At 30.7% G+C, this 23,347-nt stretch overlaps 2 pseudogenes; both read left to right on the forward strand.

Moving 5' to 3' along the window:
* Positions 1–17,597: 17,597 nt before the first annotated feature.
* On the forward strand, positions 17,598–18,622 carry LOC110818704 (agamous-like MADS-box protein AGL62 pseudogene; annotated as a pseudogene).
* Positions 18,623–21,381: 2,759 nt separating this feature from the next.
* Positions 21,382–21,708, forward strand: LOC110818712 (agamous-like MADS-box protein AGL62 pseudogene; annotated as a pseudogene).
* Positions 21,709–23,347: the final 1,639 nt, after the last annotated feature.

Raw genomic sequence — 23,347 nt, forward strand, 5'->3', positions numbered from 1 at the left:
TTTGTTCTAGAAAATAAGAGGCGTCTTATTTTATGTTATTTGTTTAAGTACTTTGTAATCGTTCAGTGATACTGCATCTAGTTCTTAATATAAGTTTTCTTCCTTAAAACCCTTTGCGCTTGATTATATATATATATATGTATATATCTCAAACATTCTACTACGCTTTTTTTTTTGTCATGCGTTGTGACACTATCAACTGCTACCTATATAACATATCGTAATATGTATTATTTTAATATATAAACAATTATTATTAAAATATTTACTCATTTATATTCACCATACAAAATGTAAAACACATATATACAAGAGTTTAGCCTCTATTATATATATGTGTGTGTGTGTGTATATATATACAGTGATCTATTATCTCTTATTTATTGTACACCATACCTCGAGAGATTGAGGAAAGTTTAGAGCTTGAGGTAAGCATACTAGAATTTTTCAATATCAAAAGCTTTCAGCTTAGAGATAGATATTAGATTACACAAGCATGAGTTTTTGTTATTCGGGTAAATTTATGGAATAATTAGCATGCACAAGAATTAAATTACGTAAAAATTATAATCTACTATTTTCTTATGTACAATTTAAATGTATGTATGATACTAAATGACTGTATGAATCCAAATAAAAATAGAACATATAGGTTGTAGAGAAGGTAAGTAGTAGATCTATATATAGATCAACTTTAAAAGTATAATATAGTTAATTTATTCTTATTTAACAAAAAAATTGTAAGAACGACATGATAGGGAAAATAAAAATAAATTGTGCATTAAAAAGATGATGCATGTACAGATATAAGTGCGCGTTTTATTGAAATGTATATACGTATTTAATCATAAATCTGGCTATTACACTCCTATATTGAATTTGGAGCTATGTTGGAATCATAAATCTACTCAGCATATTATATTCTTTCTCATTTTTTTTTATTTCTATTCCATTCGAATTTCTATTTTCTATATTTTTACACTGGATCTACAACTCGTGTATGTCTACAATTTATATCTTTTTCCCATGAAGACATCCTTCTCTGCTCTAAGTTCGGTGTAGGTATCAAATATTGATCATATTGTAGCTATTATGTGAAGACAGCTACTAAATTTTGTAATAAAAAATTTGCTGGCAATGCTTCTAAAATGCAGGGGACACTGCATATGGATTGGATAGATTGGTTATATTGTTAGCAGGAGCTAGTAAATAAGAGATGTCATAGCTTTCTTGAAGAAAACTATCGTACAGTGTGCTCTCACCCGAGCACCATCTGAAGTCGATCCACAGTAGCTAAAAGATATTTCAATCTAAAACCAATAATCTCTTCTGTTTTTAGTCTGAATATATTTCTAAACCAGAGTTTCAAACATATATTTATACGGGAGAATTTGACTCTGCTTCCCGATTCATGTGATCCATTCAATTTTGATTAACGAGGGTCTTATTTTTGTATACTTATCTTACTATTTTAAAAAAAACTCGTAACAAAGAATGAAATTTTTTCGCTAAGGAAAACATATTTCTTACCAGATGCTTAATCAATGCATATAAGTGTGATATTCAGTCTTAAAATTTTATTTCAAAAGATTTATTGTTAAACATATTTTCAGACTAATTTTGTACACTGAAACTAAATATCTTTAAATTTTGAGAGAAAAATTAATCTTGAGAGCAATAAAGGAGGCCGATAAGGAAAAACATGCTAATAGATTTAAGATTAAATAGAAAAAAAAAGAAAGAGAAATAGGAAGGGCTGCTGAATGATGCATAAACATGGCAATACTATTATGATATATTGTTTACATTTTGAAGCCTTATGAAACACAAACAGATATGCATGAAGAACATATTGCGTTCAAGGACAAAAACAGAACAAGAAGACTGGAATATAAAAAATATATAGACACGTTTATATCAATGAGATTATGTCAAATTCAATAATAACGGTAGAATTTAACTTCTCTCTTGCGTTATACCGAGTGCATGACATATTCATTATCAGATAAGATCATCTTTTTGACCATGTTAAAATCGAGCCTTCTAAGTTACTTGAGAACAACTAAATGATATGTTAATATGGGAAATGCATAAAAGGCAAAAACTCTTGAACTATTTCACTTTAGTTAATTTATGCATGATGTAAGAGCATTAGGTTATATAAATCTTCATAAACTTTCTATTTTGTGTTCGAAGATCGTGGCTATTATGATCATTTCCATGCCATTAATAAATTTCTTCTTTGAGATTGAACCAAACTTGATGCAATAATTTATTCATGAATGCATCTAATAATAAAAATAAAACAAAAATACTGAAATAAATAAATAAAAAACAAATAGATAGATCATATCGATGAGACTATCAAATTTATTCAGGGTAAAAACATTTTTAACTTCCCCCTAGCGTTTCACCAAATGAACGACATATTAGTTGTTGGATAAGATCACCTTACTCACCATGATAAAACTTAACTTGTTGATTTACATAAAACAATTATATGAATTGTTAGTAAGTGAAATGCATGAAAAAGAATAACTATTGAACATTAGTTTGTTTTAGTCAATATTAGAGAATTAGATTTTATACGCTTACGTATACTTTTCATTTTTGTATTTGTCATGATCATTAATGCGCCAAGGATGAATTTTTTCCTCAGTTTAAATCAAGTAGTAATAATTTGTTCAAAAATGCATCCAGTGATAGAAGCTAGATAAGAAGACTGGAACATAAAAAAATATAAACATATAAACTATCTGGATAAAATTATATTAAAATTCACTAATAATTAAAGAAATTTAACTTATCTCTAGCATTATACTAAATGAATGATATACTAATAGTTGAATAAGATCATCTTGACGACCGTGATGACAACAAATTTTTTTATTTAGTAGAAAATAATTAAATGAACTATGAATAAGGAAAATACATTAAAGGGAATTTAGGTTCAACATGCTTGTGTAAACTTTCTATTTTTATATTCCAATATCGCCGCGCTCATATGATCATTGACGGACGAAGAATAAGTTTTTTCCTTGAGATGTAAGCAAATCAAAATTCATAAATGAATGTTTAACTATGTACTAGTAATAAAGGTAAAGAATTCTTGATAGTATTATAAATTTAAGTTTTGGATTATGTCAAGATATTCCTTACCTTATATTTCAATGAAAAAAGGATTGTAGCCAGAAACGTAAATGCATAAAAGTTAAGTAAATCCACCTAACTCAATTTGGATAGCCTCAAGTGGTACCTTCAAACCTTATAAATACCTTGCGTAGTTTACAATCATCAATTGCAATAATAGCATACTTACATCCTCTCATCATACTCTCCATTATCTTCTTCTCAATTTGCCGAGGTTATCTTTTTTTATTTTCAGTTTTAGCAATGGCAGATGAGGGGACATCAAATAAAAGCAAAAGTCGTCAAAAGATCGAGTCAAAAAAGATGGAGAATGAAGCCAGTCTCCAAGTTACCTTCTCAAAACATTGAAGTAGCCTTTTTAAGAAGGCGAGTGAACTTTGCACTCTTTGTAGACCAGATGTTGGCCTTATTGTTTTCTCCCCTAGAAATAGGGCCTTCTGTTATGGCAATCCTAATATCGATATTGTGATTGATCGTTTTCTTAGTATTGATGTTCGTCCAGCTCGAGATCCTGACAACGACAATGATACTCAAGAAACAATCAGTAATATCACTGAGGTGTTAGCAACTTATTTGTTATCTTTTTTTTATAATATCCATTTATGATAATCCAAAAATTGTCATGAGTCACTAATACTTAAATCTATGACGTTACGTGATATATTTTGAATTTTTTGTTGGACTTTTAAATCTTTAGCCTAATTATTTATCTAATACTGCAAATACATGAATATGTGTATATGATAACAGGCTTAAGACAAGGAGGAGGCAACAAGGAAGCGAGGTAAAGAGCTCAAACAAAGAAGAAAAGGCTTGATGAAAGAGCTTTGGTATACGCATTCAATGGACAAATTCAAGCTGAAAGAGCTTGAAGTTTTGGATGCTGGTATGAAGGCCTTGTGGAATGATGTTGCCGAACTTGCAAAGAAGCTAAAGAAGGAACAAGGTAACTCGAGTTCTGCTGAGGGTTCTCCAAGGGATGACGGGATGTTTTACTTAGATCCAGCAATGAAGGCCTTGACTACTCTCCCCATGCCTAGTATGCCCAGCAACCCAACTCATGAATATGCCCCCAGCAGTACTAATTCAACTCCTCCCCTGAATAGCTTCTGTAACCTAGACTCTGGCAATCCCAACATAATGATGATGGATAACCCGTTGAATGATTCAAGCATGACGTTAGATCCTGTTGATGACTTGAAGGCCATGCCTAGGGATCTCTTCAATAATTTAGTCATGATTGAGTCAGATGATCCAATTGCATCACTTAATGCAGGAGATAATCCAGACATAATGTCTGATGCCTTCGGGAACCAAATTGCAACAATGGATATTAATCTGTCAAATGATCCAAATATCGGGCCTAATGAGTTTCTTAATCCGATTACTATGCCTCATGCACCAAATGATCCAATTAGCACAACATCCGATGCTCTAAATATGATATGTATTGTGCCAGATGATTCAAATCTAGACTCAGTATTTGATGGCTTCACTCTAGAGATGCTGTTTGCGGATCCATTGGATGATGAGAACTTCATTGTGGACAATCCAAATGAGGCGGCTAACGATGATAATCCGAAAAAAATGCCGCCTCCTCTTGCAGGGAATGTTCTAGGAAGCGGCCAAGGATTTTAATGACTAAGTTTGTTGATTATCTTGAAATGAATCAAGGGCTAGTTTGAAGAGTTTCACTATCGTGTCTTTTGTTTTTGTTTGTCTTGTCTTTCAAATAATGATTTGGGAATTTGGGATTTCAATTGGCTTGAGTTTTGTATTTGCTTACTTTCAGGTGGTGTTCTTGTGTGTTCGTGTGTGTGTGTGTTTTTTTTTTCTTTATAAATGTTGTCGTTGTTAGTCTTGGATCGAGTTAATAAGTATATGTGTGTTTCATGAGTGTTGTTTATTTTACATTCTTGTTAACTACAATTTCGCAAATCTTTAAAAATATTTAATCTTTTATAATCACCCTATAAAGTACATTTATATGATAGTTCCATCTCTTTATATATATGTGTGTATGTATGTGTATGTATATATATGTATATACAGTAGTCACTTATCTCGCATTTATTATAAACTATATCTCGAGAGATTTAAAAGAGTTTAGAATTTGGTATCAATACACTCGAGTATATGAAAATATTAAAGCTCTTTAAGTACGTAATAAATTTATTATTTTTAGAAAGTTAATTATTACATTATATATAAATATATGTACGTGTATATCTGTGACTTTGAAGAAAAAAGGTAAAAGATTATTCCGCATACTCATTTCGCTTCCCTATTCCATTATATAGAAATATATAAATCTGTTGGTATATATTTAATTTGGTAGCATGCTTAAGAGTTTGTATAATTTTAACTTGTATTTAATTTAAATTACAATACAAATACCACATATCTGAATTTGAAAAGAGTTATGATTCTAAATCAAATTTAAATTATAGTTTTTAAAAACCTTTAATATGAGTTTGGATTTTGTGATTGTATTAAAAATTCTGGATTCACTGATACAATGTAAAATAATTCAATTGACGTTTAGTCTCAATATCCGAATGTTAAAATGAGAATGCTTTTGTTATTATTAAAAAATATGTAAATAATTTATTATGAAAAATTATATCTGTCATTCTCATATATATCAGTTTCAATATAGATATTCAAAAGGACAATATAGTATTCTCATCACAGTTAAATGTAATAAATTATATGATAGATATAATTTGTAATGTATATATTTAAAAAAAAAATTATAAGCTATCCAAAATGCAATAGATTGAAAGATCGATCATTCTCTTAAATATATTATTTTTAAATTTTAATATTCAAAATAATAAATAATGTGAAAGAGGTTATAAACTATTTAATTCGTCAGGATATATTATATTTTCAAAAAGAATTATAACGAATGACATACTAATAGTTGAATAAGATCATCTTGATGACCGTGATAAGAACAAATTTTTTTATTTAGTAGAAAATAATTAAACGAACTATGAATAAGGAAAATACATTAAAGGGAATTTAGGTTCAACATGCTTGTGTAAACTTTCTATTTTTATATTCCAAGATCGCCGCGCTCATATGATCATTGACGGACGAAGAATAAGTTTTTTCCTTGAGATGTAAGCAAATCAAAATTCATAAATGAATGTTTAACTATGTACTAGTAATAAAGGTAAAGAATTCTTGATAGTATCATAAATTTAAGTTTTGGATTATGTCAAGATATTCCTTACCTTATATTTCAATGAAATAAGGATTGTAGCCAGAAATGTAAATGCATAAAAGTTAAGTAAATCCACCTAACTCAACTTGGATAGCCTCAAGTGGTACCTCCAAACCTTATAAATACCTTGCGTAGTTTACAATCGTCAACTGCAATAATAGTATACTTACATCCTCTCATCATAATCTCCATTATCTTCTTCTCAATTTGTCGAGGTTATCTTTTGTTATTTTTAGTTTTAACAATGGCAGATGAGGGGACATCAAGTAAAAGCAAAGGTCGTCAAAAGATCGAGTAAAAAAAGATGGAGAATGAAGCCAGTCTCCAAGTTACCTTCTCAAAACATCGAAGTAGCCTTTTTAAGAAGACGAGTGAACTTTGCACTCTTTGTAGACCAGATGTTGGCCTTATTGTTTTCTCCCCTGGAAATAGGGCCTTCTGCTATGGCAATCCTAATATCGATATTGTGATTGATCGTTTTCTTAGTATTGATGTTCGTCCAGCTCGAGATCCTGACAACGAAAATGATACTCAACAAATAATCAGTAGGATCACTGAGGTGTTAGCAACTTATTTGTTATCTTTTTTTTATAATATCCATTTATGATAATCTAAAAATTATCATGAGTCACTAATACTTAAATCTATGACGTTACGTGATATATTTTGAATTTTTTGTTGGACTTTCAAATCTTTAGACTAATTGCTTAACTAATATTGCAAATACATGAATATGTGTATATGATAACAGGCTTAAGACAAGGAGGAGGCAGCAAGGAAGTGAGGTAAAGAGCTCAAACAAAGAAGAAAAGGCTTGATGAAAGAGCTTTGGTATACGCGTTCAATAGACAAATTCAACCTGGAAGAGCTTGAAGTTTTGGATGCTTGTATGAGGGCCTTGTGGAATGATGTTGCCGAACTTGCAAAGAAGCTAAAGAAGGAACAAGGTAACTCGAGTTCAGCTGAGGGTTCTCCAAGGGATGACGGGATGTTTTACTCAGATCCAGCAATGAAGGCCTTGACTACTCTCCCCATGCCTAGTATGCCCAGCAACCCAACTCATGAATATGCCCCCAGCTGTACTAATTCAACTCCTCCCCTGAATAGCTTCTGTAACCTAGACTCTGGCAATCCCAACATAATGATGATGGATAACCCGTTGAATGATTCAAGCATGGCGTTAGATCCTGTTGATGACTTGAAAGCCATGCCTAGGGATCTCTTCAATAATTTAGTCATGATTGAGTCAGATGATCCAATTGCATCACTTAATGCAGGAGATAATCCAGACATAATGTCTGATGCCTTCGGGAACCAAATTGCAACAATGGATATTAATCTGTCAAATGATCCAATATCGGGCCTAATGAGTTTTTTAATCCGAGTACTATACCTCATGCACCAAATGATCCAATTAGCACAACATCCGATGCTCTAAATATGATACGTATTGTGCCAGATGATTCAAATCTAGACTCAGTATTTGATGGCTTCACTCTAGAGATGTTGTTTGCGGATCCATTGGATGATGAGAACTTCATTGTGGACAATCCAAATTAGGCGGCTAACGGTGATAATCCGAAAACAATGCCGCCTCCTCTTGCAGGGAATGTTCTAGGAAGCGGCCAAGGATTTTAATGACTAAGTTTGTTGATTATCTTGAAATGAATCAAGGGCTAGTTTGAAGAGTTTCAGTATCGTGTCTTTTCTTTTTGTTTGTCTTGTTTTTCAAATAATGATTTGGGAATTTGGGATTTTAATTGGCTTGAGTTTTGTATTTGCTTACTTTCAGGTGATGTTCTTGTGTGTGCGTGTGTGTGTGTGTGTTTTTTTTTTCTTTATAAATGTTGTCATTGTTAGTCTTGGATCGAGTTAATAAGTATATGTGTGTTTCATGAGTGTTGTTTATTTTACATTCTTGTTAAGTACAATTCCGCAAATCTTTAAAAATATTTAATCTTCTATAATCACCCTATAAAGTACATTTATATAATAGTTCCGTCTCTTTATATATATGTGTGTATGTATATGTAACACCCAAAAATTATATTTTTATTATTTAATATATTTTAATTTTTATTAGAATTTTTGTTTAATTTTATTCTATTTTAATATTTAATTTATAAGGTTTTAATTTAATTTAATAGAAATAAAAATAATAATGGTAATAAAATAGGATAAAATTGTTTTTGAGATTTAATTGAAATTAATTTTTGGAAAAAGGGGTGAAATTTTAGATTATGGGGGTGTTTTTGAAAAGCAAATCGAAAACTGAGGGTTAAAACACAATTTTAAAAAGTTGTGCCACGTCAGCAGCCATGTCGGCAGCCCAGTTAGTAGCCCCGACCAACCAAAACAGGCCGCGTGTCAAGGAAGCTGACGCGGAGGCCACGCGGGATAGAGCCAAGTGGGTGATCCGCGTGCACGCGATCGAACAATCCAGATCTCACGCGTGCGGACAGCCCAGATCTCACGCGTACGGACGGCCCAGATCTCACGCGCACGGACAGCTTAGATCTCATCGCGATGGACGGCCCAGATTTATTTCCATTTTAATCGCGATCGGACAACCCAGATTAAATCATGATGGACGGCTGAGATTAAAAGGGAAATATTATAAATAACCTCACCCACACCCAACCCCAAACCCTAGCTGCCAGTACCCTCGCCGGAGAAGAAGAACCAGTCACCGGAGGAACCGGCCTCCGCCACCCACCGCCGCACCGGAGGATTTCTCGACCGCCAAACAAGGTAAATTTTCTCCCCTTGGCTCGTTTTTCGATGCTGAGTCTGCCTATGGCCAAATCGGAGCCAAACCACCGGCCAATCGGCCGATAAACATTGCTGAAGTCCAGCGGCACCGCCGCTGCTTCCCTCAATTTTTGCCTCCGATGAGGCCCTTCCTGGTTCTCGTTCGATGCAATTTTTACACCACTGTGATCACTGTCATTCTCTCTACAGGTTGACCGGAGTAAAACATCAAATCACGACTCGCATTGGAGAAGCTGTCGCACCCGAGAACTCCGCCACTAATAAGTCTCAGTTTTTCGTTATTTTTTGGCCCACCGAGGGCCCTAGGGTTGTTTTATCACAGGAACCAATGCAAGTTTGGCCGAAAATGACCAACCTGAGGTGGATCACTGCTGCAGACGGGGGTGTTGTCGCCGGAGCACGACGGAGCCGCCGTACCGGAATTTTGATATTGGCCGAAAGGGCCCTGGGTCTGATTTTAGGTTTTTTGGGGACACGTGCAGGTATCGGAAGCGTGTTTCAGTTCCCAAAAAAAAATTCAGGGAATCTAGGGACTGCCTGTAGGCGCAGTGTATAGCCGATTTCAAACCCCGAAACAAGTAAGGATTTCTCACCCTATTTCCTATCACGGTATTAAAGTTCAATAAATGATAAAACGGTATTCGTAAAATTAATGGATGTGTATAATTGCTTAAGGTTGCTAATGGAGCCCGAATCTGGTGTATTTATCGGTCAGTTGTTGTTTCATCTATTTTACAGTTTTAAATGCAGTATGGTACTTGATTTGGTTATTTTATGATTTCGTATGCATGAATCCCGATTTCATTTATTATGGTTTGAATTATGGTGAACTCGATGTTGTGTTGTTTGTTTGGTGTTCATTACTAGTTTACGTATTTATGTTTGACTGGATAATTGAGACCAAGAAAAATGGGAAAAAGGTTATGTGAATTGATAAATAGATAATGTAGACAACCTGACTAGATATCCTGGGAGATGGTGGACGGATCGGGTCCGTAAGGAACCCTACCGGGAACGTGGTCTCTCATATCGGACGGGATATGGAGACCTTATGTGTTTTGGCGCCCATACCGGATGGGGTATGGGGACGGCCCGTTTCACCCTCATACCGGATGGGGTATTGAGGTTATATGGTTTTGGCGCCCATATCCGACGGGGTATGGGGACGGCCCTGGAATCAAGTTATTAATGTTAATGGTTCATGTGTAGCAGGGATCCCTTATGGATCCCCATGGATACTAGTAGGCTAGTAAAAGAGGAAATTTGTTGTCTAATTATTGAAGTACAAAAGTATAATATGTGTTATGTTACAAGGTGTATATGATTTTATGATGGTTATAATGTTATTATTTTCATATGTTATTTTCACGAATCTCACCAAGGTAAGTGGACAGTAAAGATTTTTATTATTAATAAATGAGTTTGTTATAAATTATACTCCATTGGTCGTTTTTGTTTTCTACCAACCTTTACTTCTGTGGCAGTGAGATAGTGTGATGTCTTTACTGGGCTAGTGTAGCTCATTCCTTACTTAACTATTTCAAATCAGGAAGATGTGATTCCCGAGCCCGTTCCGCAAGAAGACGGCGAGTTAGACGCCTAAAGATTTTATAGTTCTATTTATAGTTTTCATTTCGAGTATTTCCTTTAATTAACTTATTCTTTCATACGTTGAATACGTTTTTGGTTATCGTGTAAGGGATATCAATCAGAATTTTTATTTCGCTTCCACATTTAGAATTTTTAATACATATATTTTTATTTAAATTTCTGGGGTCGTTACAGTATATGTATGTATATATATGTATATACAGTAGTCACTTATCTCGCATTTATTGTAAACTATATCTCGAGAGATTTAAAAGAGTTTAGAATTTGGTATCAATACACTCGAGTATATGAAAATATTAAAGCTCTTTAAGTACGTAATAAATTTATTATTTTTAGAAAGTTAATTATTACATTTATATAAATATATGTACGTGTATATCTGTGACTTTGAAGAAAAAAGGTAAAAGATTATTCCGCATACTCATTTCGCTTCCCTATTCCATTATATAGAAATATATAAATCTGTTGGTATATATTTAATTTGGTAGCATGCTTAAGAGTTTGTATAATTTTAACTTGTATTTAATTTAAATTACAATACAAATACCACATATCTGAATTTGAAAAGAGTTATGATTCTAAATCAAATTCAAATTATAGTTTTTAAAAATCTTTAATATGAATTTGGATTTTGTGATTGTATTAAAATTTCTGGATTCACTGTTATAATGTAAAATAATTCAATTGACGTTTAGTCTCAATATCCGAATGTTAAAATGAGAATGCTTTTGTTATTATTAAAAAATATGTAAATAATTTATTATGAAAAATTATATCTGTCATTCTCATATATATTAGTTTCAATATAGATATTCAAAAGGACAATATAGTATTCTCATCACAGTTAAATATAATTAATTATATGATAGATATAATTTATAATGTATATATTTTTATAAAAAAAATATAAACTATCCAAAATGCAATAGATTGAAAGATCGATCATTCTCTTAAATATATTATTTTCAAATTTTAATATTTAAAATAATAAATAATGTGAAAGAGGTTATAAACTATTTAATTCATCAGGATCTATTATATTTTCAAAAAGAATTATAATAGGTTATTTACATATATAATATTCAACATACAAAACTTAGTAAATTAAAGATTAATCATTCTCTTAACTATGGCGATTTTAAATTCTATTATCTGAAAGAAAAATATAGTATACTCATCGCAATTAGGAATAATAAATTACATATGTAATAATATGTTAAAATTTATAAGCATTTTGCTATTTATATACTAAGCACATAATAAAATTTGAATGACGCGAGAGATTTCATTTAAGTCAATGTTCATTAAAAAAGATAATTTAATCAATTATTTTTAGTCAAATAAAAAGAATATCTTAGAAGCTCTATCTCATATTATTTAAGAAAGATTCGAAAAACTTCGAGTGCATTTATTAGACTAATCTAAATTAGTTAAATTATATTCTCTCCATTATTACAAAATCTTAAAGGAGTAAGTAATTAAGACATAGTTAATTTAAATGCAGGAATACTTAAAATTGTAACTGTCAAATTGAGTAGTCTATAAATATACTTCATTCTACTTCATCCTTATTCAATCATTCAAATCATAAATTAATCTTTTAATTCGTGCTAAATTTATCCATGGAGCCTCCTAGGAAGTTAAAGGGCCGCCAAATGATTGAGATGGTGAAGATCAAGAAGGCGACGAATCTCCAAGTTACCTTTGCCAAACACCGGGCTTGCATTTTCAAGAAGGCGAGTGAAATTAGCACGCTTTGTGGCGCCGAAATTGCAGTAATTATTTTTTCACCTTCCAAGAAAGTGTTCTTTTTTGTCAGTCCTTCTGTGGAAAAGTTGATCAATCGATTCAGTGGCTTAATAGAACAACCTCCTTCAGCTAACAGATGCATGATGGATGCTCATATATCTATACTATTTGATTTTCATAACTAATTCTTGAATTTTTTTTGGACATGATTATATATAATTAAAGCTTAATGCCCAAGTGGATGCTAAAAAGATGTGAAGTGTGGAGCTTAAGAAGGTGATGAAGGAGAATGCAAGTAAAGCCTGGTGGATGGGTTCCATAGATGACATGAACCTTTCACAGCTTCAGCAATTTCAAGCTGCTCTTGAGGAATTATACGAGAATGTTATAAAAGTCGCCAAAGAAAATGATGCTGAAGAGAACAATATTAATCCTAATTCTGATGATCAGCTTTTTCTTGGAAGCTCTTCCAATGGAACTGGACTTCCATTTGAATCTATCCCCTTAAATGCTATCGGTTGTCCCAGAAACATGGTTAATCCGAACATGAATAGGGTTAATTCAAACAAGGTTAATCCAAACGTGATTAGTCCCAGCATGATTAATCCTAACATGGTTAATCCTGCAGCTTATATGAAGATGCTTCGTGACATGCTCAACAACAATAATCCAAACATTCCCTTGTCCAATTCCATGATTCCCAATAATCCAAACATGGTCTCTAATGTCATGCCTATCAGCAGTAACCCTACAAACATGATGCTACCGGCGGCAAATCTGATGATCAACAATGATCAAAACTTGGTTCCAGCCGATCATATGATGATGAACAATGACCAGAACATGATGGTGGGGGGATCGGATGCGATCAACGATTAAAACTTGATGTATACCAATGGTCTTAACAATGTGAACATGATGCCAGCTACAGGATATAATATGACTCAGAATAATGGTGGAAACGGGTAGGAGTTTTTCTAAATTTGAAATTTGTGGGAATGTGTTTTGATTAGTAAGGTCACAGAGTGCTCATATAGTTTGACTTTCATATTTAAGTTATATTATCAATGGAATGTAAAGTGATATATTTTATAAATAAAAGATCTATTTGCTTTCATCTTAACTCTAATTTTACAGTACTATATGCTATGCATGCATTATAAATCTTATATAGATGTGCACTGTTTAATACATATTAGGGCTTAGATTTCACCCCAAAAGAGAGAGCGAGAGAGAGAGAGAGAGAAACAACAGATACAAAGAATCAAAATGAATTTGTATTTACATATCCAATATGTTCTATTAGATGTTATATGGGGTGGCAGGTTCTTGAAAAATCATCCATGAAATATTAATTATTTACCGATCTACTGTTAAAATAGATGTATGGTGCGTAATGGCTGTAATAATCCAATGGAAAATAGAATATATAGCTTGTGGAGAAGATATATAGTGGATATATATAGATCAACTTCGAAAGTAAAACACAATTAACTTATTCTTATTTAACAAAAAATTTTAAGAAAGACATGACAATGAAAGTAAAAATAAATAGTAAATTAAAAATGCATTATGCAAATACAGATTCAAGTGCACGTTATATTAAAATATCTATGCGTACTTAATAAATTTACTATGCAACGTGTTATAGTTTATACTAAAAATATGATATTTTAATAAATTATAAATAATCGAGTGTTGTTAAAATAATATCTCAGATTGAAAAAATTAATTGAAAAATTACAACCATGTTCTATATTTATAAAATTTTTATAAAACATATTGTGCTTTTTCATTAGCATAACTACTACTTATGATGGAAATTGGGAGGAACCCCAATCTCTTTAGAAAGCTCTCGAAGACAGATTCCTTCAAGAAAATATTAATTCCAATTGAGAATATTCAATTAAAAACATGACTATCTAAATCCTTTCATTTTGTTGCAAATTTATTGGGAAGAATGACGAGATTAATGAAAAAGCAAACGTAAAAATTTAGTTAGATAATCCTAAAATTCTGACTAAAATATCTCTCGTGGAAACACTTTTAAGTCCCTATGGATTCAAATAGAGTATATATCATTTTGAATCAACGTAGAGAAGATTAATAGAGAAGATGAGCAATCATCGAAAGCGTCAAGAAAGATAACATACTATGAAAGACAACTCACCATAGTGAAGAATTGAGCCAAATTGGAATAGTTTTATATGGAAGCTTCATCAAAACCTTTTATGGCTAAGGTTGAAAAGAGGAAAATTGTTATTAAAATAATTAGTAGGTTAGTAATTGTATGATATTCAGTACTTTGGGATTTTTTTATAATTTTAATTTCTTTTTATATATAACATGTTAAACTTCATGGTGGTTTCGCAATATTCGCTATAATTTTATTACCAAGTTTGTAATTTTTATTGACTAACTTATTATTCATGTATGGAGAAACATGAAAAATATTTTCATTATCTTCCCAAATTATATATATATATATATTAGGAAATAGGTTGGTAATTATATAATACTGTGTATTGGGATGTGTTCATTATCTTTTGGTCATCCTTGTGTTGAAAAAGTGATTGAAGATTTCATTTGTGGTAATCCTCCACGAGATACTTCAGGAGCCATGACACTCATTGAGGTTCACTGCAACTCAAGGATACATGAGCTCAATATGATCCTCACATAGGTTTGAGTAGACCATATTTAGATTTTAAAACTTATTATACTTATTTGATCTTCCTTTTGTTCGATTAAAACTTATACTGAATTGTACTTGTTATTTACAACATATGAAAATAGGTCATGAATCAACTGGAAATCGAGAAAAATCGCAATGCAGAGCTTAAAGAAATACAAAAAATATGTGAGAGTAAGTGTTGGTGGATGGGTCAAAAACAAGAAATGAGTTTCTCACAACTTGAGCATTTAAAGACATCTTTTGAGGAATTGAAGAAGAAAGTTACCAAAGAAGCTGAGATTATTATAATTCAGAACAAATTAAACATGATGCCTCATGTATTAAACGACCCAAACACGATACCTAATTTGCTCAACGATAATCCCAATATATATATTCAAGGAAATGGAAAAATAAGATTCTACTAAGTGCATTTCTTGACTAAGTCTCGGAAGGATGAAATTAAAAAGAGTTGTAAACACAATGCTTGCAGTTTGTTTTATTTTATTTATGTTAGATATCTGATGCCTTAGCATTTGGGTTTTCGTCATGTTCCTTTTCATTGTAGTGCTGTGGTACTTTCAAAGAGTGCAATAATAACATAATTTTGTTATCTATGCATTTATTTTTATTTTCAAGTTGAAATAAACCTGCTACTCTAAGAGTTGTAATAGGAGAAAATATTTTAAGTAATTTATTTTTAACTCATTAACTCAAGACAAAGGTAACGTCTAAATATAAGAAAACAAGATATTAAAGTCACATATCATGCTTCGATAAGAACACGATCATCTCTGGGAATACCTTGAATTATGTCATATTTATGCGAGTTAGTTTTTACATTGACAATTATGAGTCTATTTTTGAATAAATACCTGTGTTGGTTAATTAACTAATATACACACATTAATTTTAAAATAATATAAATAACATTTAACTAAAAACGTACAAGGAAGTACAATCTCTTGTACAAGAAGAAATATATAAATTATTCAGTTAAATAATGGTTGGTATAAGTCATATCTTGAGTTAATCTGAAATACAATAAATGAAATGAATTAACTATATGGTAATTATGCATCCATGGTCAAACTACTAAATTTCATGATCAAATTTTTATGCATAGAGTTGTGATATATCTATTAGATGATACTCTTGGTGACATATATGTTCATCCAATTTATTGATGCGATAAATAAATCATGATGATGAATGAAAAGTGTTTAGTCATAATAAATCAATTATATTAGTTAAAGTCCTATAAATAATTTAATACTAAGCCTATATGGGCCACATGCATAAGCTCCAACTAAGAAAATTCTATTAACACATAAATGCTAGCTAAGAAAATTCTACTAGTTTGATGTGGGTAATTAATCTTAAAATAAATCAATAATAAAATTAGGTAATATTCAGGGAAAATATTTTATTGAGAGTGCTTATCTAAGTATGTAAACATATCTATATATTTGGGAATATATCCCAAGTAGGGATAATATCTTCATTAAATGTTAAGTATGCAAACAACGAAGATTTTATATTAGGACCAAACAATATTAAATAGAAATTTTCAATCAAATGGATCAAAGAAATTGGATTTTGTTTAAGCAGGCTCAAGTTGAAGTGTTATACAAATAAAATAATTGTAAGTCACCTTTTGAAAGTACTCAAAATGAATTATATGAATTTCAAGTTTAATTGAATATCACATGCAATCGAATTAAAACTTTATTGTTATGAAGGTTAATCGATTGTCACAATTAAATTTAATTATTTAAAATTTTGAATTTTAAATGTGATCCAATTGATAGTTACAATTTGCAACTTAGATCCTTCCTTAATGCTTATAAATAAATTAAAATTATCCATTGTACTAATGATCAATTAATTTTATAAAGAATTCATCATAGTTTTTAAATTTTAATATATCCTATAATACATTTTTATATTTTTTATTACTTAAACATAAATAATCTAAGGATTTTTATCATTGCAATTTGATTCAGTGTGTCTCCTAACAAGAGACAAATAAATAAAATTAAAAGTAGCTCTCTTACCTTCTCAATCCCAAATTAATATCGAGAATATATATACATATATATAGCATAAAAAATGTAAAATTTTCAAGAAGGTTCAATTTTCATATATATCCATCTAGCTATGTATCTATAAATGTTAAAACAATGATGATTTTGCAAATTGTATAAAAGTACAGCTAAAATTTAACTTTAATTGTCCAGATTTTTCCTACCGTATATTTCAATAAAGAGAAGATTCTCAAGCAACCCTAAAGATGTAAGTTATTAATACAGGAAAATATGTACAGGATGTCTACCTAAAATTTATTAATCACAACCTTGATTTAAATCTCCTATAAATATCACTCATTTTCCCCTCTTTCAATACAATAATTTCTCTCCATTAATCTCTCTTTTAATTTCTCTCTGCACATATTCAATACTTATAACTATTGCGAGAAAGAGTAAGGGACGACAAAAGGTTGAGATGGTGAAGATGAATAATGAAAGCAATCTCCAAGTCACTTTCTCCAAACGCCGAGCCGGACTTTTCAAGAAGGCAAGTGAATTGAGCACTCTATGTGGGGCTGAGATTGCTATTATCGTCTTCTCACCCGATCGAAAGGTCTTTTCTTTTGGTCATCCTTGTGTCGAGACTGTGTTCGAATGTTTTGTTAGTGGTAATCCACCACAAGCTACTTCTGGAACCATGAAACTCATTGAGGCTCATCGGAACGCTAGCATCCGTAAGCTCAACATGCAGCTCACTCAGGTTATTTTAATTTATTTCTTTTCTAATAAAACGTTTTCAATATAAATAATATATATTAATTCTACTACATGTACAGGTTCTGAACCAACTCGAAATCGAGAAGAAGCGAGGCGAGGAGCTTAATCATATGAAAAAGACAAATGAGAATCAATGTTGGTGGATGACTCCCAAGGAAAATATGAGCTTAACACACTTCAACAATTGAAGGCCTATCTCGATGAGCTGAAGAAGAATGTGGCTAAGCATGCTGAGAAGATTGTGATTCGTACCCCAAATAATCATCATCCTCATGCTCATCTTCCTCATCCTCATCCTCATCATCATCATCCTAACCATCCTTTTTTCTAGGAAGTTCTTCCTGTCGAACAGGTCTTCCTTTTGATACAAAGCCTGCTGGATTCAGTTCTAACATTGTTCCATTCAACAATCCAAACATGATGCCTCCAAAGTATCATTGATTTGGCCAAGGATTCTTCTAAGTGAACTTTTTTTATTTATGTAAAACAAATTTTTAATTTTTCCAACACAGTAAATGCCTCAGGATTAGTCTTTAGATAATATTTGGTTTTAGAATTTTAGCTTCTAATATGAGTAAGGGTTTGTTCTAGAAAATAAGAGGCATCTTATTTTATGTTATTTGTTCAAGTATTTTGTAATCATTCAATGATATTGCATCTAGTTCTTAATATAAAATTTCTTCCTTCAAACCCTTTGCGCTTGATTATATATATATATCGCTCTCTCAAAGATTCTACTATGCTATTTCTTTTTATCTTCCCTTGTGACACTATTAACTGCTACCTATATAATGTATTATGCAAATACGGATATAAGTGCACATTATCTTAAAATATATATGCTTACTTAATAAATTTACTATGCAACGTGTTATATTTTATATCAAAAACATGATATTTCAGTATATTATAAATAATCGAGTGTTGTTAATATAATATCCCATATTGAAAAAATTAATTGAAAACATTACAACAATGTTCTTTATTTACAAAAATTTTATAAAATATATTGTGCTTTTTCATCCGCATAACTACTACTTATGACAGACACTGGTGAGGAACCCCAATCTCTTTCGGGTTTGAGTTTTTTCCAAAAAAAAAAAAACTACCCTCGAAGACAGATTCCTTCAAGAAAATATGAATTCCAATTGATAATATTCGATTAAAAACATGAGTACCTAAATCCTTTCATTTTGTTGGAAATTTATTGGGAAAAATGACGAGATTAATGAAAAAGCAAACATAAAAATTTAGTTAGATAATCCTAAAATTTTGACTAAAATATATCTCATGGAAACACATTTAAGTCCCTATGGATTCAAATAGAGTATAAATAATTTTGAATCAATGTAGAGAAGATTAGAGAAGATGAGCAATCATCGAAAGCATCAAGAAAGATAATGTACTATGAAAGACAACTCACCATGGTGAAGAATTGAGCCAAATCGGAATAGTTCTATAGAGAAGCTTCATCAAAACCTTTTATGGCTAAGGTTGAAAAGAGGAAAATGGTTTTTAAAATAATTAGTAGGGTGGTAATTGTATGATATTCTGTACTTTTGGATTTTCTTCTTTAAATTTTAATTTCTTTTATATATAACTTATTAAACTTCACGGTGGTTTTGCAATATTCGCTATAATTTTATTACCAAGCTTGTAATTTTTTGTTGACTAATTTATTATTCATGTATGGAGAAACATGAAAAATATTTTCATTATCTTCCCAAATTTGATATATATATATATTAGGAGATAGGTTTGTAATTATATAATACTGTGTATTGGGATGTGTAATTCAAATTTTATTCATCCTTGCACATATGCTGACACAATTTTTCATTATCTTGTCAAATTTGATAAGCAAGAAAATGTGGTTGCTAATAACTATTTCTAAGAAGATTCATCTCATTTCGTTCTACAAGCAAGGATGATTTGGAAGTGGTAAATTCGTATAACCTATAAGTAATATTATATCAATCTTCAAGATTTTTTTACTACATATTTCAATGAGGTGATTGTAAAGCATTCCAAACAAGTAAGTTTTTAAAGCCGATAAATTTACATAGAAAATTCGTCTAAATCGAATTATATATTGAACAATATAAAATAATAATGCCCAACTTGGTGACTCAGAACGAATAAGTCATCAAAACCGAAAAAAAAATTATAAAGAAAATTCATCTAAATCAAGTTCTGTTGGATAGTGAAAAATGATAATGTCCAACTTGATGATTCCAAACAAGTAAGTTATTAAGGCCAATAAATTTGTATAGTGAAAAATGATAATGTCAAACTTAGTGACTCCAAATGAGTAAGTAATTAAAGTTAAGAAATTTATATAAAAAATTCACCTAATTCAAGCAATATGTTGGATAGTGCAAAATGATAAAGTCAATTTGGTAACACCAAATGAGTAAGTAATTAAATCCACGAAATTTTTATAGAAAATCTACCTAACTTAAACTATAGGTTGAATAGTGCAAAATAATAATGCACAGCCTGATGATTCCAAATGAGTATGTAATTAAAGTCAAAAAATTTATACAGAAAATGCACCTAACTCAAGCTATATGCTGGATGGTGTATAATGATAATGCTCAATCTGGTGACTCCAAATGAGCAAGTAATTAAGGCTAAGAAATTTATGCGAAAAATCCATTTAGATCAAGTTATAGATAGTGTAAAATAATAATGTCTAACCTGATGACTCCAATGAGAAAGTAATTAAAGGCAAAAATTTATATAGAAAATTCATCTAAATCAGATTATATGTTTGATAGTGAAAAATGATATTGCCCAGCCTGGTAACTACAAATGAGGATGTAATTGAAGGTAAGAAATTTATCTAGAAAATCTCTCTTAATCAAGTTAAATATTGAATAGTGCAAAATGATAATGTCCAGCCTGATAATTCCCAATAAATAAGTAATTAAAGTTAAGATATTTATAAATCAGTTTATATATTGGATAGTGCAAAATGATAATATGCAATATGCTCCAAATGAATAAGTAATTAAAGTTATAAAATTTATATAGAAAATTAATCTAAATTGAGTTATATATTCGATAGTGCAAAATGATAATGTCTAACTTGTTGACTCCAAACGAGTAAGTAATTAAAGCTAATAAATTTATAAATCAAATTATATGTTGGATAGTACAAAATGATATTTTCCAATCTGATGAATCCAAATGAGTAAGTAATTAAAGATTAAAAAAATTATATAGAAAATCCATTAAATAAAGTTTGATGTTGCATAGCGCAAAATAATAATGTCAGTCCGACGACTCTTATAAACACTACACATTTTCTATCAGTTACTAGTAAATTATAAACCAACTTTTTTATCTTTTCTTCACATCGTCTTTTTCTTTCACTTTTAGCAATGGATAGGAAGGGCAAGGGCCGTCAAAAGATTGAGATTGTGAAGATGAGTAACGAAACCAATCTCCAAGAAACTTTTTCAAAACGAAGAGCTGGTCTTTTTAAGAAAGCTAGTGAATTGTCCACTCTTTGTGACGTTGATATTGCGATGATTGTTTTTTCCCCTGGTAAGAAGGCTTTTTCTTTTGTTCATCCTTGTGTTGAAAAAGTGATTGAAGATTTCATTTGTGGTAATCCTCCACGAGATACTTCAGGAGCCATGACGCTCATTGAGGCTCACCGCAACTCAAGGATACATGAGCTCAATATGATCCTCACACAGGTTTGAGTAGACCATATCTAGATTTTAAAACTTAATATACTTATTTGATCTTATTTTTGTTGGATTAAAACTTATACTGACTTGTACTTATTATTTGAAAAAAATAAAAATAGGTTATCAATCAATTGGAAATCGAAAAAGCTCGCAATGCAGAGCTTAAGGAAATACAAAAAAAAAATGTGAGAGTAAGTGTTGGTGGATGGGTCCGAAAAAGGAAATGAGTTTCTCACAACTTGAGCATTTAAAGACATCTCTTAAGGAATTGAAGAAGAAAGTTACTGAAGAAGCTGAGACGATTATAATTCAGAACAAATTAAACATGACGACTCATGTATTGAACGATCCAAACGCGATATCTAACGTGTTTAAGGATAATCCCAATATATATATTCAAGGAAATGGGAAAAAAAGATTCTACTAAGTACATTTCTTGATTAAGTCTTGGAAGGATGAAATTAAAAAGAGTTGTAAACACGATGCTTGCAGTTTGTTTTATTTTATTTATGTTAGATATCTAGTGCCTTAGCATTTGGGTTTTCATCATGTTCCTTTTCATTGCAGTGTTGCGGTACTTTCAAAGAGTGTAATAATAACATAATTTTTTTATCTATGCATTTATTTTTATTTTCAAGTTGAAATCAACCAACTATTCTAAGAGTTGTAATAGGAGAAAATATTTTAAGTAATTTACTTTTAACTCATTAACTCAAGACAAAAGTAACGTCTAAATATAAAAAAAAGATATTAAAGTCACATAATCGTGCTTTGATAAGAACATGAATCATCTTTGGGAAAACTTTCAATTATGTCATATTTTTGTGAGTTAAGTTTTTACGTTGACAATTATGAGTCTCTATTTTTGAATAAATACCTGTGTTGGTTAATTAACTAATATATATATACATCAAATTTAAAACAATATAAATAACATTTAATTAAAAACATACAGGGAAGTACAATCTCTTATATAGGAAGAAATATACCAACTATTCAGTTAAATAATGGTTGGTACAAGTCACATCTTGAATTAATCTGAAATATAATAAATGAAATGAATTAACTATATGGTAATTATGCATCCACGGACAAACTATTGAATTTCATGATTAAATTTTTATACATTATAAGAGTTGTGATGCATTTATTAGATGACACTCTTGGTGACCTGTATATTCATCCAATTTATTGATGCGATAAATAAATCATGATGATGAGTCAAAAGTGTTTAGTCATAATAAATCAATTATATTGGTTAAAGTCCTATAAATAATTTAATACTAAGCCTATATGGGTCACATGCACAAGCTCCAGCTAAGAAAATTTTTGTAACACATAAATGGTAGCTAAAAAAATTCTACTACTTTAATGTGAGTAATTAATCTTAAAATAAATCAATAATGAAATTAGGTAATATTCACGGGAAATATTTTATTGAGAGTACTTATCTAAGTATGCAAATATATCTATATATTTGGGAATATATATCCCAAGTATGGATAATATCTTCATTAAATGTTAATTGTTTATTTAACTTATTCAATTATATGAGATATAATTTAAATAAAAATTCCCTAAAAAATGCATGGAAGTTTTTATATTAGGACCAAACAATATTAAATAGAAATTTTCAATCAAATGGATCAAA

Source organism: Carica papaya, chromosome 1 (genome assembly GCF_054855325.1).
Source record: "Carica papaya isolate Zhongbai chromosome 1, ASM5485532v1, whole genome shotgun sequence".
Lineage (NCBI taxonomy): Eukaryota > Viridiplantae > Streptophyta > Magnoliopsida > Brassicales > Caricaceae > Carica > Carica papaya.